Source organism: Drosophila virilis, chromosome 4 (genome assembly GCF_030788295.1).
Source record: "Drosophila virilis strain 15010-1051.87 chromosome 4, Dvir_AGI_RSII-ME, whole genome shotgun sequence".
NCBI lineage: Eukaryota > Metazoa > Arthropoda > Insecta > Diptera > Drosophilidae > Drosophila > Drosophila virilis.
The window spans coordinates 23,334,543-23,353,816 of record NC_091546.1 but is presented as its reverse complement, the minus strand read 5'-3'; the positions used below and the strand labels follow the sequence as shown (position 1 = coordinate 23,353,816).

The window sequence follows — 19,274 nt, the reverse complement described above, 5'->3', positions numbered from 1 at the left end:
TTTTCGTCGTGTTACCGACTTACACATGTAAGTCACTCATATTGCCAAGCCTGTCTGTCTGTGTGTGCTCGTGTATGTGTGTGTGTGTGCCTAAGCGCCTACATTCATTACACATGTATGCGTATTAGGCGCAAATATTGGGGCTTTACTTAAACAGCATTAAGTCGAAATTAACATGTCTGAACAGCAGCCAGCGCTGAGCGCCATAAACCCCATCGCACGCAGTTACACAAATACGTAGATACGCAGTTATGCAGCTACGTAGATACAAGATACTATTGATACTGTCTTATCTTTCAATTTCTGCAAAATTCAATCTATCAAATGCAACTGCATAAAAAGTAAAAAGCCAGCAAACAAAAACTGAAACAAAACTTTGCTTCCCACAAAAAAAAAAATCGCATAAAAAATAAACTGCAAGCTTTGCAACAAGATGCAACAACAAAAAACCAAAAAAAAAAAACATTCGATAAATAAATAAAATTTCACGTGCCACACACACGCACACAAACACACACACACACACACCTTGGCCATGTGTGCCTTGGCCGTGTACTAAATGTGCCAAAAATATTGCAACCGCCACGAAACGCTTCGAGTCTTCGTTGCACGCTCGGCTGCGACTTCGGTTCTGCTGCTTTGGCAGGCGAGTCCAGTTCGTAAAGCTTTTGCTCTTTGAGTGAGCTTTGCCAGGGAAATAAAGAGTTCTCTCTAGAGAGTGCTTAGAGCGAAATATTCTCTTAAGTGGTGAATATAAAATGGCAACCGAATGTGCATTGCATGCCTTGCAATCACTTGAACTACTCTTGAGTATTTCCAACCGGAGCACTTGCTGGTAACTGCAGCTGAGTGTTTGAGCTGTAACCCATTGAGTCAAAATGTGCTCAACTCTAAATAGTCACAGTGTTTTGAGTGCTGCGATAAAATACTCTTGAGTCTATGGTGCGCAAAGTAAAAGTATCTTTTAGACTCAGTAGAAAAACTCTTAGAGCAACTGCTTACAGCAGCTACTGAGTGAGTTGTTTGTAAGGGTATTTTGGTAGCACTTTCAGCTTTTACTCTTGAGTAAATGGAGCTTGTTGCAAATGTTTTTGAGTTATTCATACCTAATCCAAGCTGCAGCTGACTGAGTACCTCTCAAATTACCATTGATTACTCTTTGAGTATATTACATGTAGAGCAAAAGGCAGTCGTGAGTGAAATTTCTGCAACTCGAGCGGACGGTATATGGAGTTGAGTTTCGCTGGAAAGAGTATATTGCGAGTGTTGTTCAACTGACTTGAGTGAGCAGCTTTGCAAATCAAGGGCCCTAACAGCTATGTCCTAGTATCATGAGTACAGTAACATTGAAATAAGCGCACTTTGTATATCAAGAAATAATTAACCTTATTTAATTTAATTTATGAAGCATTAAAGTTAGTGATGCAAGAAATATTCCATCCTAACTTGAAAGCGATACTGTTTTAAAACCAGCCTTCGGGCATTTTTATATCCGTACAAAGTACATATAAAAATACAAATTGAAATAAATAATGGGTTTAAAATATATATATTGCGCACTATAAATTTAAAGGTTTATCTCAAAGCAAGTCAATCCGCTTAGTCTTATTTATTTTAGCCAACTGCAACTGAGTTATTTTATCTTTCAAACAACTTGCACTTGATCTCGTTCTTTTGTTTCAATTTGTATTTATTATTGATAACTTAAACAGCTTATGGATTATATTAAGGCTAATTGAATTCGTGCTCGTACTTATAGAGCAGCCATTTCCACAGCACATGCAACAGTCGTTCGTCGTCGCAGATGAAGAGCAGCAGGGATCTCAATTGTTTAGCGATTAGCTGATTAGCGGCCGTTGCTTTTAAAAGGCACTGTGACCAGGTCAAACACTCAGCCGGATACATTATCGGTTCCAAACAAATATAACTCTCTCCCCCTCGCTGCGAACTCGAACTTTAAATGAGGCCACCATCGCCCGATGGGTTGTATTTATACGCAAACAGTGTAATACCCAAGTTAACGTTATTTAAGCATCGAACACGAGCGGCTTGTAAAGTTTAACGAGCAGCTGCCTTCCAGAACAAATTATCAGCCAATTGAGTTCCTACAATCTGAGCGGCTTTTCCGATATATTGACGTCTTTGCAGTAGGCACGTGAAGTAGTTTAAATTGCCAGCTTGTATGCCACATTATGAATAATCGGCTGTTATCGATTAGAGCAACCCCCCACCCCTCCGCTTGCTGACATTCTCTCGTGTGCATTATTCAAATATCAAATGCCACAAATTCTTAAAATTTCTGCGGTCAGAGGCTTCATAAAATGAAACAAATAATATGAATTCTATGCAGACATACATATATATATATATGTTTATATATATATAAACCTATATATATATTTATATTGATATGTATATATATATGGATTTGCGGTGCTCAGAGCCCAGTCATTAATAATTCATAAAATAAATTTACAATAATTCAATTGATTGTGTAAATATTTTCCTTGGCGGCCAAGTTGCAAAATGAAAAAACAAAAGTGTGGCAAGCGAGTTATCAAACGATGAGAAATGAAAATGAAAATGAAAATGAGAAAGTCGACTCGCTCAAACTCTTGATATCCTGTCGTAACATTGATAAATGCCCTCGTGCGTGCGTGTGAGTGAGTGTCGCGCGTCTGTGTGTGTGTGTGTGTGTGTGTGTGTACGTGCTATGCAACAGATTAAAATCAACTGTAGCGATAGTATATTCCAGGAGTTTAAAAAAATATACTCGTAAGCCACGTGAAATTGGTTTTTCCGAACTGTTTGTTATTTTCTTTTTTATCCTTGTTTATTATTTTTTTTTTTTTGCGCATAAATCAAAAATGCAATTGATGATGGAAGGTACTTTTTATTAGTAACTGAAGCCCTACAGCAGTATTAAAGACTTTAGCTCTCCTTTCAAGGCAAATACATATATTTTATTGTTAAATGTGCTATTTTTTTTATTGATATTTTACTATAACTCAATTTCTTAGATCAGTTCAAATCTTACATATATATGTGATGCAAATGAGGAAATTATATTTTTATGATTGAACACAATTAAATTATGAGCCCAGCAAAATCTATCATAGGGTAGATAAAGTCGTCGGCATATTTACTAATTCGCTAAGCGCATTTTTCTGTGGTTCTGCGTAATGTCAAAGTCAACAGTTATTTCTTTATGAACTTGCGGCAAACAGTGCGTATGAATATTACGTATCCGCAGCGCTGGTCATGCTGACAACTACACAGTAGCACATAACATTTACTACTGTGCAACAAAAATGTGCTACCAACTGTTCTTTATCTCAGATACCAGACTGTTATAAATATTTGGTGCGATATGTCTCGCGGCTAGAATTTTAGGGTACCGCCTCACCGCCCTTTTGGCAAGTAACGCCACGAGAATCAGCCAGATAGACTAGGCAGCCACTTGTGCAATTTTAATTAACCACGAAATGTACAGACATTCAAGTAGAATATAAAACAGAATACAAAAAATATATACATATATATATAACTAAATGTGCAATGTACATAAACGAAACAACTTGTAAAAACAAAGCTGGCAGCCAACAACAACAAATACATTGTACAACCGAGCCTGAGCCTAGCCTCAGGTTAAATGTATGCAAATATAAACAGCGTGTGAATCCTTGCGCCTTGGGCCTGGCTACATCATTGGGTTTAATATTACCCGCGACCATGCCCACGTTACCGTGCACGCCCACTTGTAGCCCCCTGCAGCGCTACTTATGCCAATGTTTTGGATCTAACTCTCTCTCTCTCTCTCGCCTCTCTCTCTCACTCACGAGTATTTGGCCCGCAGTGCTCGCACTTCATTGTTACACTTGTTACTTGGCTGCCTGCTTGCCGGCCTCTTCCCTCCCTCTTTCCCCCCCTTACCATACTGCCTGAGTTGGCCTGAAGTGCTTGTTGGCCCAAGTATTTTTGATTGCCTGCCACCTGAAATATGTACTGCTCATCTCTGCCCGCAGGCAGGGCTCTAGCTGCCAACCAATCGAGCGAGAAGCGCAAAAAATTAAAGAAAAACAACTAAGAACGCCTAAATTCAACACACCGAAATACAATACCCTTTTAAGCAAATAACTTTGAAGTATCTCCTTTCTATTGAAACCTTGTGTATAAGTCGATTTTAAAGATATGTCAGAAATAAAGCTCAATATAGATTGAAACTTAAAATTTTGTCATACAAGATAATAATTCTAATATATGTATTGTCTGCAAGAGACAGGCGGACCTGTCTATATCGACAAATAATACATATATACTTTATACGTTACACATTTCAGGACAAAATTATGAAACCCTATACAAGGGCATAAGAATCAGCGAATTCGATTTCGCCTTCCACCTGTGATTCAATTAGTATGCATGACTTATTGCCGTCGATGATGATTTTTTCGATTTTGCCTTTGCAAAATTTAATTAGGGTTAAAATACTTAATCAAAAGTTAAGACCAGTTAGGGCATTCAGTTGCCCAGGTTTATGGCTTATGTAGCGAAAACTTTTTCGTTTCAAATTATTTACTTTTGTCAAGTTCTTCGAGACGACGCCTGAATCGACCTACATTATAAAGAGGGCCATAAGGATTATGACTTTATAAACGTGAATTGTGTAATCGAAACTGAAAGCGAGGCAAACAATTACAGACAAGTGGCAAATTTTAATGAGAAATAAATTAAATCCGTGACAGTTTGCTTCTTTTTTTTTTTTTTTTGTTTTAATAAATAATTTAAATTAATGTCTGAGTAAGAATTGATTTGGGACTTTTATGAATAAATTATGACTGATATTCTTGAGCTCTCAACTTTTCAATTACTCAGACAATTAAACAAGCAAATTTCAAGTGAATATTGGGTTAATAATTAATTGATGACAAAATAATAAAAACCATTTCACATATTGACATGGGACTTAAACTATGCGAGAAGTATATATATATGTAGTAAATAGTAAATGCTGGGCGTGGTCAAGTAATTTAATTGTTTTATATAAGAACATAATTTTCGATTATGTTTCCTATGGCAGCTATAGGATTATGATAAAATTATAAAACCTATACATAAAATGCGGCATGGCAAAAAAATACATTTGTCAAATTTCAATTCATGTTTAAACTTGAAGTCCACGAATATGTTGGATACCTACATTAATATAATTATTACATACACTCTATTTTGTTTTTAGTAAATTCGAATTTAAGTTTGTGCATTTTTTTTAAATTTCTATTCCTTTTCAAATTTTAGTCATGATCAGTCTATTATATTGTACAGCAATTACAGGAATGTTTTCTGATATCTTTCTTTTGCTGTAAGAGTCGAAATTTGCAGTTGCTAATAAGTATTGATTTGACTAAATGCTGAATTAATTTAAGTGGATTTCTATGTTTTGTGCACTCTGCTGTTATCCTATGCACATAAAAAGCAAAGATAGTTAAAATTAATTTGCTTGCAACACATTTCAATTTGGCTGCTAAGCGGATTGACATTTTTAAGTCATTTTTCGATCATTAATCAAGAGCTTTTAGAACACCTTTTTGTGTCCTTTGGCAATCCAATTCATGTGACATTCTGCGAGAGCAAAAAATATAATTTAATCATTTGCATAATTTGACCATAAAACAAAACCGAAAAAAAATGGAAGCATATCTGGAAAATCAGGAGACAAAAACACTTCATTTATCAGGACGAAAGTTTTGTTCCGGCTGCAGCGGTTAATGATAAATTATCCTGGCTCTGCATAGGTGCGAGGCGCGGTGAACGTGGGTTGTGTCCATCCTGGACCACATGTCGTATGATTGACGTATGCGCTAAATGCCTAAAGTTTGCACTGGCGCGAACTATGCAAAATCACAGCGCACTATTTATAATATTTTGAGAACTCTGAGAATCTCTGCAGACAGCCCGGGCCCCCCTCTCGGCCAAACAGGCCTGGCTCCATCATATTAGTTATGCAGGCGGCTGCGTTGATGAGAAAATGCAAATTAGTTGGCAGACAAACTGCGAACTTTGCCCCAACCGCTGCACCGAGTAAATAAATACAAAAAGATAAAAAGTCACTTCATTGCATTTGGCGACAGAGTGGACACTTTCGGGTGAAGGTGGGGCCGTCATGAGGTTTACGGGATGTTGCATCACCTGCGCTTCATCAGCGTCAGCCGAAAAGTATGCAAACATTTTTCGCACTTTATAATTAAACAAGTGGCGCCGAAATGGCAAAAGACAAAGCAGACTTAAGGTCGCAAACCAACTCACCAGTCTTAGTTTCTTAGCGCCCCAACCAGCCCTACCTCCTCCTCTGCCGAGCAACCCGCTCGTCGGGGGACAATCTAGCAACATTTGCACTGTAATGAACTTTTGCAATAAACTGCGCCGCAATTTTTCGCTGACAAAGTTTTTCTCCTTTGCGCCCACGCCCCCAACTTGGAGGAGTGTGAAGAGTAAGGGGATGTTGGAAACGAAGACGAAGGCCTTGCTTATTTGTTTTGTTGCGTCTCTCATTTCCGGCTAGCTGCGCTTTTTTATTGCTCTCCAAAAAGTAGATGCAAGTTCAAATGTCAAACTACTTAAAAACTTATTGTTTGCAAAAGTGCGCCAGCCAGAGCCAGCAAACAGAAAGCAGCTAGAAAACAGAAACAATAAGCACGTTTTAGTCCAGATACAATTACAATATATACAGATGTACTGAAAGATACTCTGCGTGTCTTAAAAATAGTCTAAACACAGGCATCACAATACCAAATTATTTTAATAATTATTAAATAGTGAATCAAATGAATTCCAATTGATTTTATGTCTCAATAAAAAATCTATAACATGTTATTATATGATTTGAAAACAAAAGACGTGCATTTTAAAACACAGAATATGTTAATGCTGACTAGAAAAAATCGTAAAATTCTCGAAAAATTGCTTAAAATGCTCCTTTTTATTCTGTAGGAATTTGTGTTAGCGTATGCTGCTGAGATTGTAAACTGAATTCTTAAATTTACTAAAAATATTTAAAAATGAATCAAAAATATTATTTAGGACTTTCGAAGTACGTTGGATAGGACTAAAATAGTGGCTCCAACTTTACACATTAATTTCTTTCCACATTTTTTCTTAATTATTCACTAAGTTTCTGCTAGACTTTCATATTTATTTATTTCAAATAACATTTCATGTCATTTGCAATTTATTTGTTTTCAATATTATAAAATAATGAAGATATGTTTATATGTATATGTGCTATTACAATCTTGTAGCTTACAGGTCCATTTTTATTACCTCTTTTCTTCATATCAGGTTATATTTCGCTGCCTTTAACCTTTAATTGTCATCATTGCCAATTGTTCTCAACTTTGGGATCTGGATTGCAGGTCTCACAAAAGTTCTCTTTATTATTCATATAGGCACGCAGGGAGCTTAACTCTGATAAATTCTCTTCAAAAATAATTGTATTAAATGTATAGGGTATCTCACATTGCATAGCTAGTTTGCTTCATATATAGATATCCCCTTTCAGCATAACAAAGCCAGCAAAAATATTATAATACCCGACCCACCCCTCAAAGAAGAAAAAAAAAAAACAAAAAACAATTGCGACTACAACAGACACTCGAATGTACAAGGCAAACGAAGTAGCGCCAAGTTTTTGGGCAACTAAAAGTCAAACATTTTCAATAAAACTGCACAAATTATTTGTCATTTGCAGTGGCCGCTTCACTCCCCACTCCCCCTACCCCACCGCCTGATGTACAGAGTTTACAGAATTCGGTCCAGAATAGGTAGACAACGGGCCACAGGGGGTGGATGCACAGATAACCGCACCACGTAACTGAAGCGATGTCTGTGCACGTTCCAAGTTTTCTCTTTAACTGCAAATCAAAATGTATTTAAATGCATTTGGTCGCAAAACGCATCATATTTTCTGTGGCAGCATCAACACACACCTTCCTTTCCCTTCTCCCTTCTACTTCCCTATGTCGCATGTTACCCTGCCACAGCCATTGAAGCAATGCACCTTTTTGGTGGCACAAATAGACATTGTTGACTTTGCATAATAATTGAGTTTAACTACTGCCAAAAGGAAGGCAACTGACTCCGAGCGGTAGCTGCGGGTAGTTGCGGTGCCGTGGCTGGGGGGTGCTGCCAACAGAGTTTAGCTGCTTGGTTGGGTTTTTGTTTGTGGTGAGTCAAGTCAAGGGAAGTGCAGGACATGCATTCAAACCTCCAGCCACTCGCCAAAGCCTCCCCTTGGTTGTGTTTGTGTGTGTTTTGCATTGAAATTTTTGGCAATTTCCATAGACTGCTGTGCGAGAGATCCAGGCAACATATACCGACAGACACACACCCACACTCACACACACACACACACACACACACACTTGTATGGACAGCTGCTAAACAAACTTTGGTTATAGTCCACACGCACCATCTACTGATGATACTGCAGCTGCCATATCGGCAGGACGCTGCACAGTCTCCTAGTAAAACAGTGAACGCCCAGCTCAAAGTCCTGCCAGATGCCAGATAAGTACCAGCTGCAATTAGATATGTGGCTGAGTCCACACAAGCTACGGATTGAACAGCATGAGGTCCTTTTTTTGACATTCCCAATTTGACCGTTAGCTTCCAGATAATGGGTTCATAATAAAGTACAAATGGATAATTGCTAGAAAGTGTTGTTCAAGTGCAGATTATTAATAAAAAAAAACCGAACTTAATAGGTTAAATTCAAGTTTATGGCCATAGAATAATAAACTAAAATATTAAAACTAATTTAAAGAATAAACAAATTTTTAATGATATTCTAAGAAATTAATCTTACAGTCGTGAAGATAATTTTTATTAAGATTTAAGGGCATCTTTTTAGTAAATAAAATAGCAGATATATTGTTACTTAAATGAATTACATTATTAAAATATGTTTAATGTAAGTTATTTTATTTATTATTATAAGTCGTAATGTGTTATGACGTTCACAATTTAAAATAAATTAATTCATATTATTTTTTATTTTATGACTTTTTTTTATATTTACCTAGACATAGCCTTACTATCATAGTTATATAAACATATTTAAATTAGCATAAATATAGGTTATATTTAAAATCCTCCATCTTTTTAAGCCAATACTTATTGTTATTTTATTAAATTTCTATTAATGTAAGGGTCAACTGCATCCTTTTATTTGCATATGCTCAGTTATATGATACATTTTTAGACACTTCGTTTGTATTATATAGGGAATTCGAATAAATGTGGTTACATAGTTAGCAATTATTAAATTCAATAGAGGAGCATGCTACAGTTTAAGTAACATTAAGTACGAAAACTTTTCGACTGGCCTGTAGGTTGTAGGTCTCAGAGCAAGGCAGCGCAATATAAATCAGAGTATACCTTGTATCAGTGTAGGTGTGCGTGTGTGTGTGTGAGCGTTAGTGTTTGTGTGACCAGTAAGGAGTTGTCAACAAAAACATAGAGACGCACTTATACGCAAATGTTGTTGCCTGCTGTGAGAGTTGCCAAAAGCTGCAGCAGAAGACTAGACAAAAAGTGCAGACAACCTGCTGCTGCTGCAGCTGCCGCTGCCAGGTCCTTGTTTCTAGTCCTTGTCGCTGAGCCTATCCCTATTGCAATAGCCCCGTCCATCTGGGTGCCCTTGCTTTTGCCGCTCGACAGGCCGGCTCCGTGCTTCTCTGTGTGTTTGCGAACTTTATTAGCAAAATTGTGTTAGTACCGAAATATCCATTAGCCCAATTACGTGTACTTTTGTATCTACGAGTACAGTCTGCTGCCCAGGAGCTGTGGTCGTCCTACTGCATTCCCCCACCCGAACTGTTGAACAAAAGTGCAAGCAAATGCGATGAGAGGCGACGAAAGCATCGAAGGCATCTGAGCAGAAAAGTCCTAGTTACAATAACATATACAAAATTCCAAATATTAAAAATTGTATTACCGAACCGAATAATAAATGCGCTTGCAAGTTAATTATTTAACAATTTATGTCTGTTTTTTAATTTGTTAAATTGTAAATTGTATAAAATCAATTTAAGAATATTAACTAAGCATTACGGTGCATTATTTATTATTCATTCATGCATTCATTTATCCAAACATATTTGAAATTTAATTTAGTTTTGTATTCATTCATAAACATAAGGTTAATTGATGTTATTTGAATAATAGTCCATAATGATTTTAATAGCATAGTAAATAATTTTGTAATGCTAATTTTTCGCGGAGAAACAGTTTCAATAAGCACTTTCCCTCTTTAGTGGAGGACTCTTAATTGATTTATTAGTTGGTTAATGTATTTGTTGAGCACGAGAGTAAATAACTACAACTAAATTTTGAAGGCATTATTTGTATATATTAGTTATATACAAAATTAATTCGATTTATCTGGCTTGCTAGCTAAAGCCAATGTATATTATTTTAATAGTAACGCGCCGAGAAAATATAATATACTCTATGAAGTATAAATATTTATATGTGTTTTAATTTCTCTATTTGCAAAATAAACAAATGAAGCAGCAGCAAACTATTTAACTAGGCTGCATGTGGAAAATGGATTTTGTGTTAGGTGCTCTGTGCGGAATGCCGATTGCCAAAATTAAGATGTATGCGACTCGAGTGCATTTGATTATTATTAAGTGACTATTATGTGTGCGTGAGTGTGCCTGTGTGTGTGTGAGTGTGTGTGGTTTATAAACAAAGACTACGGAAATTGAAAAATATAACCAAATAAGCTCTGGTAAAATAATCCCAGAGCAACTCAGCAGACTTTGCCCAGAGTATTGTGAGATTCTATTAAATGCAATCAACTGCACAATATTCAGGAATAATATTTTGTTCTCTATATTTATTTGTTTTTATTTTTTCTTTGCTGCTTGAGATGAAAACTGTCTGGCAGTGTACTTTGCATAGAATGGGAAACTTGTGTATTGCGGTCGAGGAGTTGCCTTCTATTTGGGTTAAATTGTATGACTTGAGGCACAAATACAGTCCAAATCTACTTGATGGACTGGCATTTGTCTTTTGAGCTTGTCAATTTGAAAACATTGCGGCCAGCTGGTACTTTACAATATATTTTCAATTGTATATATTTTCAGTTGACAATTGTCAACTTCGATTGACTTTACTAATGGCTTGTTTTGTTGAAGTCTAAAATATGAAACAATCGAATAGACCACAATTTGGACAAGCAATCAAATACCAGTGGATGCTGCTCGACTAGGTGTTGCCCTGTAACAACAGCTCGTTTATTTATCACTTTCCTCTTTCCAATATGTAGTTGGTAAAGAGTAAGTAAATAGATAATAGATCAATTATTTATATAATTTATTTAAACAAAATCGATATTATTAATATACAATTAAATAATGAATCAAATTATAATAAATGAAAATAATATTTATAATTTACAATGCCAAAAATACCCTTAAGTACATTCAACCACAACTTTTGCAACTGGACAGAACATTATTTACACTATAAAGAACCAGTGGTAATTTCCTGGACAATGGCAATTCACACTTCACTTTGATGATAATTCTTAGAATCATAATTACGCAACAAAAAGTGGCGTATTAATGCGGAAAATATTTGCGTTATTCGGCCAACAAAGAAAGGCGCAGAAAAAAAAAAAGTATATATATAATATTTTTTAAAGCTTTTCGCACGATTTTCTTGGCTCACAAGACCACAAAAAATCGTTTTAAAGAATAGAGCGGGACTACTTAAAAAACGTAGGGACCAGGCCTGCGGGGCAGCTCGGACCGAAGCGCTTATATATTATGAATAAATTTTACACAATTTCCCTTTTACGTTCTACGCGTATCTGGCAACTCTTTCTCGCTTTTCTCCAACTGCTGCCATATTTCCATATTTCCGTGCCGCTCAGTGTCTGCCATTCGCTGGGATAGTTCGTCCTTTTATGGCTGCTGCGACGTCGTAAATAGCGGAAAATTCAATTAAAAAGCTTCAGCCACTAGAAAAATATCGTCGCCATGGCTACGACTATGACATAGGTACTGTCCAGGATACAGCACCGTACCCCACACCCCACACACACACCGCGCATGGCCACGGTGACGACAGAGTCGAGTGAATAGGCCCGTGCCCAACTGGCTACTTGTAGGCTGTGGGCGTGTTTGGGGTGTGAGATGTTTGATGGGGTGGGGGGTGTCATTATTACTGGCTGACGTCGGCCTAACAGCTGGACCGACTCGTCCTGCCGCAGCGCTGGCTCGGCGTCTAAGCTTCAGTTGAGCAATCACGTGACAGGTTTGTCAGGCTTTTGCTAAAAAACAAACCGAGCCTGCCAAGCTCCTGTCCACGTCCTCGACGGCCTCCGCGCTGTTCTTCTGGCCTACAATGCTGGTAAGAAAAAACAAAAAAATAAAAAAGAATAAAGAAAAAAAGGGAAACAAAAAGAAATCGTGAAAAATTTTGTCGTGCGTTTGTCTTTTTCAGCTTTTCATTTTCTACAATTCCCACTCCTTATGGATTCCGCTTTCTCTGCCTTTTCGCAGCTATTGCTGCCCGCTGTTGCCAGGAGGCGATATCGCTTGATAGGTAGCTTCTAGTTTGTTAACTTGCAGCAGATGCTGATTGGTAGGGTATATGAATATTTATAATAAACAGGGCAAACAAAAAATTGTCAGCTCTCCACATCGATATCCACATAAAGCCAGGCTTTGGTTCAAAAAATTGAGTTGTCATTTGCTTACAAAAATGCAATGTATTTCTGCCCGTTCTTTTGAAAGCCGGGCATACATAGTTTTGCATTCAATTGGCACACACTTTGATCTCCATTGGCATCTGTGAAATATGATCAGATAAGTTCAGTAGTTAGCGTTCAATTATTTTATTTATGTTGTAAAACAAGCCATTTACAAAAAATACTTGCACGGTTCGTGTTCTGATATTTCTCGGGCTTGAGTTAGGGTTCGATGTTTTTCGTTTATTTAGTTATTGAGTTTAAGTATTTAATTAATACAGCCCAGGTGCTTATATGTCCTTAGCTGTATTTTGATGTGTAACTTTCACGTTTTGCCACACTTGCCATATTTATAGCGGCTTAATTTGACCGTCTGGCTCAACCGTTTGTCTTACTCTCGCCATTTCCAACGAATTAATTTCAAACGTGGCAAACATCATGAACCGCCTAGACCCAGTCTAACAAATGGCAAACAGGCGCAGGCATGGCAACTTCAGAATCCCAGCCACGGTCGGATTGTACCCTTTTACAGCTCCTTCTCCCTGTCCCCACCCCATCCTCCTCCTAAGAGTCAGTTTTCAGTGCCACTTGACGGCCCAATCGACTGCTTGTTTGTGCACAATACTTGGCCAGTGTCTGAGTATCCGTGTGATAGACATGCTTTTGCGCTTTTCTTACTTGTAATTGACAGATTTTTCCAACGTAATGGCAGACGAAATGGTAACGACTTGACCAGCCCAAAGTCCCTCCTAAGCCCATCCGCCGCACAATTCCAACATGCAAAGCCAACGGCACAAACTATGGTCGAGCGTAAACAATGAACTCGGATTTGATTGAATACACTGCAAAAGGGTACAAAAACCGAAAGCTGTAGCTCGATTTGAGTTAAATAAACAATGTACCAACTTTTATTCACTCTTTGTTCCTTGTTCCTATAATAATTGTATTAATTGCTGCAGAATGGCAAAGTATAAAACTGTTTAATAAGGGGAAAAATATTCTTTCGTTTATTTTTAATCATTTTTCATTTAATTAAGATATACTTTAATGTTAATGTTTAAATTAAGAAATAGACTCGAATAACTATGTATATTTAAGTCATTTCAATGAAAATAAAAAAAAATATACGTGACCTCCATAAAAGAACTTAACTCTTTTTATAGTTTATAAAGGCCATAATAATAATTATTATAATTAATAAGAATACCATTGGAATATGCCATTTTTATGGTACTTTACTATATACAAGATTGTCAAGTTTAAATAATTAATTGAAAATAAGTAATTAGTTCCATTTTGTAGGGTACTTTGATATATGACTTAACAAAGGTTTATTTAGTTAATTAATCAATATTATTATATACTATTTTCCTTTTCCCGCTAGTTACCTGTCGAACGGACTGTTTGGGAGAGGTGTTAAGTGAAAAAAACTTATGCAAATTGTGACCAATATATAAAATAACTAATTGAAATACGAAGGGTCTAACAGTTGGAAATAAGGTAATGTTCATTTTGTTTCTAATGAAAGTTAATTAGCAATTCATTAAATTATTAATATATTTGGTTATTTATTAATATATATTTAATCCAAATTAACTAGCTGGCTGTTTTATTTTAAGTTTTATTTTTTCATGTTTTTGCCTTTTTTATACCATATGTGAGCCTCAACACACTTTATTTTTTCAATTTACAAGTTTAAACTTTAATTTACATTTTTTATGGCTTTATTATCAATAATTTTTTTTTACTAATATTGGCAAGCAAACCGCTAGAAATAAATAAAGTACACGAAAATCCATGGAAAATAAGCTTGGCGCGTCTTTCCTCCTCGCATTTTTACACTTTTTTTCCCAGCTAAACCATAGCTAACACCCACTTCCCTTATTCCTTATGCAATTTACGCAAACGTTTACTTAAGTCGAGCTGGAATTTCCTTAAAATAAAAGCCCTGATATGCTCTACAACAAGATGTTTCACCTGGGCCAAAGTGCATTAAATGTTCGTTTATTGCCAGCTTTGTTTTCTGGTCTTAACCCTGGTCTTTGTTTGTGTTGCCAGACGCCGTCTGCATTTGATTTGTTGGCACCGACTTGCCTCGATATATGAATATTAATAGACACATCGGCCTCAGGTCTCGGACTCGGACTCGGTCTCGGTCTCCGTGTCCGTCTCCGACTCCGACTCCGACTCAGACTCAGTTTTTTCCACCGACTCCGACTTAGGTTTGGGCTCAGACTCTACCTCAGCGCCTCGCTGACTGCAGTAGAGTAATGGCAATATTTATTTTTCATTTTGCAAACTTTGATTTCACACTAAGACACACACCCACACAAGCACACACACACAAACACGCACACATGCACGTGCCCAGTGACCAACTTGATTCATTTTTGTGCCCTTTTCTCGTTGTCGCCAACGCTCAAAGCTGTCTTTTGCTGTGCCAATTTTTCACTTTAGTGCATAAATATTTATTGCAACTCAATTTCGCAGGCAATAGAAATGCCATTTGCACCATTAATTCAATGCAACACCTGCCAGCGACGACTCTTGGCTCTGACTTTTCCGAGCCAAAAAAAAAAAGAAGCACATAGTACACACAAACACATAAGACTTGGCTATGGGCTAAATTTCGCAGGAATTTGAAAAATGAAGTCATACTGGAAATTTTTGTGTGTTTATAAAGATTCCAAACGGCTTTATATGCGCCCATATACAGCGAGAGTTGAACGTCTGGCTTATGGCTATTCCTAGTTGTTGTTGTTGCTGCTGCTGCTGCTGTATTCCATTCATGGCCTTTATCGTTTGTGGCAACAGCTGTTGCCTGAATTATGCTAAAATTTATGCCGCAGCCACCATCGAAAGCCGGTAACATCATCATCATCATCGTGGCCATCATCAGCCCTATCATCATCATCATCATCATCCCCAATATCAACGTGGTCGCCCTGCCAGCTATTTTGGTTATTTTTAAGTGATTTTTAATAAAGTTGGTACTGGCTACAACGGGGGGCGCAAAAAAACAAAAAAACCAAAAAAGAATTTTGTTAAGCGCAACCAAAAACCCAAACGCAGCCGCAAGTGTGAAGTGTGCGCCGGGCAGTTTTACGATTATGGCCAAGTTAATTTTTTCTGCTCGTTTCTGATCATAGAGCTACGTGCTCTTTTGTGCCATATTGGAAATATGTTCACTGGCATTTATTATGAAATTTTGTGGTTCAGTTTAATTACATTCATTTGACGCTTCGGTAACCAAATCTGTCTGTTTTCCGGTTTTTCATTTACTGTGTTAATGTGTGTGCTAAGTTTTTCCAATCAGCAGTTAACGATATGATTACATTTTCAGTTGCGGTCGAACTGATAAGCCGCAAAAACATTTTCGCCTGTTGCCAGCTTGCAACATGATGCAAGATGCAACAAGAGCTGTTGAAAGCTGTAGCAGCTGTGTTGAAGCTACATATCGGGGCCTAATATTATTTTAATTAACACCATATCATAAAGTAATAACAGTGCTCGCTTGGAAATTATAAGTGAAATGTTATTTTCTTACTTTACTTTCTAGAGATTAGCCCTTTAAGATGAAATAACTTAATATATAGAATTGAAGATTCATGAATTCTTAATCCATTTTATGACATATTTCCCTTCCTTATTTCCGCTATAATTACGTTTATCAGCTGCAACTGGAGCTAATCTGGAGCTTCTAAGAAATTAATTCTGAAGTATTTTGTTAAGCAAATGCAGATTTCAAAACCATTGAAAAGAATAGATATTTGAAACATATATATTTGAAATAATGCAAAATGCGCAAACAAGCATAATTAATCATTTGGCAATTAATTTAAATTGATAAAAATACATTTTAGGTTTTTAAATAAAACATAATAGTTATTAATTGTCAATGACAATGACATAAACAGTAAAAACCTTAATCATTTTATATACATACGTGTATAAATATATACTCTGTATGTACGCATCTATTTTGCAATTTATTTATATTAATCTAATGTTTAAAGCACAAAAAACGTAAAAATTAATGCATTAGTTACTGTAGCAAAAACAATATTTGAATGATTTAAGTAAATATAGATAATTCGTAAATATTGACAGGCATTTAAAAACTTTGAAAAGGTGTGAGTTTAAATATTTTACATATTTTTCATGCTACATGCGAATATTGCCATATTCATGTACATATATTTTGGGGTTTGCTTTAACAAACCACATCATGAAGCAAACAGCTTAAAATGTTATTGATTAAATGTGCTTGTTTAGTAATTTTAAGGCCAGTTTAGTTTGTTGTTTAAGTTGATGAATAGGTATACAAGGAAGTAATATCAAGAAACAATATTAAGCTTCCTTCTATACAGATATTTATATATATTTATATTGCCGGAAATAAAAATATAACTAAATGAAAATTAGGCAATGAACTATCCCAAAAATGCGTATTCTATCGTATGCGTATCGTATATTCATAAATCTTAAAATATTATCTCCTAAGACGTAACATATTTATGTCGTTAATTCAGGCCCCCATAGTCAATGTGGCCACATTCGTACATTTGATGATAATCATTTGCTTGTTGCTATAAGTGAGGGCGTCGTCTTGGCGACAGCATATATACCTGGGTCCACTGGATAAGGATTTCCTGTGTTTGAAATACTCTTCAGATTGTCATCGACTTTGCGATGAGAAAACTTAAAATTTACTTTACCTTTTTCCAAATTTGCGTCAATCTCAGCAATATATTGCTTGTCATATTCTCTCTTTCCATCGCGGGCTCTGCTGGGAAAACAGCATGCACAAATTCGATGCGCGTGCAGCCAAATCCTAACTGGCTCCAGATTAATAAAAAATAGTATTGTGATAATAACAAGAACGATTAGAGTGGCACATATTATGATTCGGTAGAGGTTTTCTATATCGTTTGTATTTTTATTAAGTCCAGCCAACATTTTCTGTTCAAATTTGCTGAATCGCTCAGCGGCATTATCCATAGTAAGCTTTAAATTTACGCAATTAGCACGATTTAAATTTACACAATATTTAAATTTGTATATTTATTTATTTTTTTCTCTCAAGTTTATTTGGTTTTCTGCTTAAAACAAGAAAGTACAAGCATGTGTAACACATTTAATTATTATGGAGTCTGAACTTCGCAGGTTTCGCATCCAAACTGAAAGAGCTATTGGAAACCTGGAATTGTTCTAGAGCAAAACATAATCAAGTTCTGTTATCGTACTCCGTAAGCTCGCTTTCAAGTTGTCGTCATGTTATGCCTTGACATTCATTTTCGCAACACTTCGTTCAATAAATAACAACATATATCTGTAGCATGTATTACCCGGCCTTTTCCGGGCTAAGCGACGTACTTAATGCTTAAAGCTCTTAAAGCTTTCCGTTCATTTGATTCCCGTTGTAAAATATGTTCAAAAAACGCGCAACACGTCTCACATAATTAATTCGATTGACTAAAGCGAATGATAAAATAAAATGTTTCACATAACTATTTTCGCCAATATTCCATAGTTGTGAGTGGAATTCATTTTGGAATTATTTTGCTATATCGTCGATAATGAAACAAAACTTAGAATTTCGCTGCAACAGTCGTGCAGAAAAAGTATCTTTTCTCGAATTACCCAAAATTGCGAATGGAGTTCGTTAACAATTCCTTTCGAAAACGTACAGTACAATACGTCTGGGGCTGGGCGTCAGTTAGTCAATCCGTCAGTCAGTCCACAATTGTAAGTACATAGACATATATATGTGCGCACATGAACGACAAACAAGAATTATATATTGACGCAAACATTTCCATGAGCTTTGCATGATCAGCCACAAGCGAGTTATTGACCGTAGCTAGCCAAATTATGCTGAGTTTGCACTGTTGGCCATGTACTCGGCACTAGAGAGCGCATTATCGTTGCATGCATATGTAAATATACATATATATATATATATATATACATATGTACATACTTAAATGGGACTGAGAGCGCAGAAACCCAAATACGCTGTTAATGATTTTAAATTAATATAGCTATATTTAGCTTAAAATACGTCCTATCCTGGAAGGAATAGCCTTGTTAGATTCGTAAAAGTCCTTCGAATCGATTAGAGTCCTTGAATCCTTCAAACTGAAAAGATAAAAGCACATTTGAATCAAATATGTCATAAGAAAATTAAAAGGGTATTTTGAGGAAAGAAATAGCCACAACTCGGCCATATCCTTGCGTATATTTAAAGGACATGGTGCGTTAGGATCGTGGAGGCCAACTGTATCGAATTGCATTAAAACATTATGGGGTCATCTAAGAATCCTGGACTTGGTAAATTTTTAGTCGCGGGCCACAATGAGGATTGCCTGAAAACACAAATTGTATATAAAATAGCTATATCTGTGAAACTACAAGGACGATCTTGATGTCCTTTGGCCAGTGGGTAAGCCTGGTCAGTACAATTTTTAGCCATGTGTCCTGTAAGGATACCCAATAATACAGCCGAGTAATG

General features: G+C 36.3%; 2 long non-coding RNA genes across 2 annotated transcripts in view; one reads left to right on the top strand and one right to left on the bottom strand.

The window, feature by feature from the left end:
* The window catches only part of LOC116651404 (uncharacterized), a 67,447-nt gene extending 53,161 nt beyond the window's left edge, over nt 1–14,286 (top strand). Inside the window, exon 4 of the long non-coding RNA XR_004304406.2 lies at nt 14,145–14,286. This is a non-coding gene — a long non-coding RNA (uncharacterized lncRNA). The remainder of the gene's footprint in view (nt 1–14,144) is intronic.
* Nucleotides 14,287–16,729: 2,443 nt separating this feature from the next.
* Nucleotides 16,730–19,274, bottom strand: part of LOC116651428 (uncharacterized) — a 55,316-nt gene continuing 52,771 nt past the window's right edge. Inside the window, exons 3-4 of the long non-coding RNA XR_004304431.2 lie at nt 17,479–18,901; nt 16,730–17,412 (exon numbers count right to left, since the gene is read on the bottom strand). This is a non-coding gene — a long non-coding RNA (uncharacterized lncRNA). The remainder of the gene's footprint in view (nt 17,413–17,478; nt 18,902–19,274) is intronic.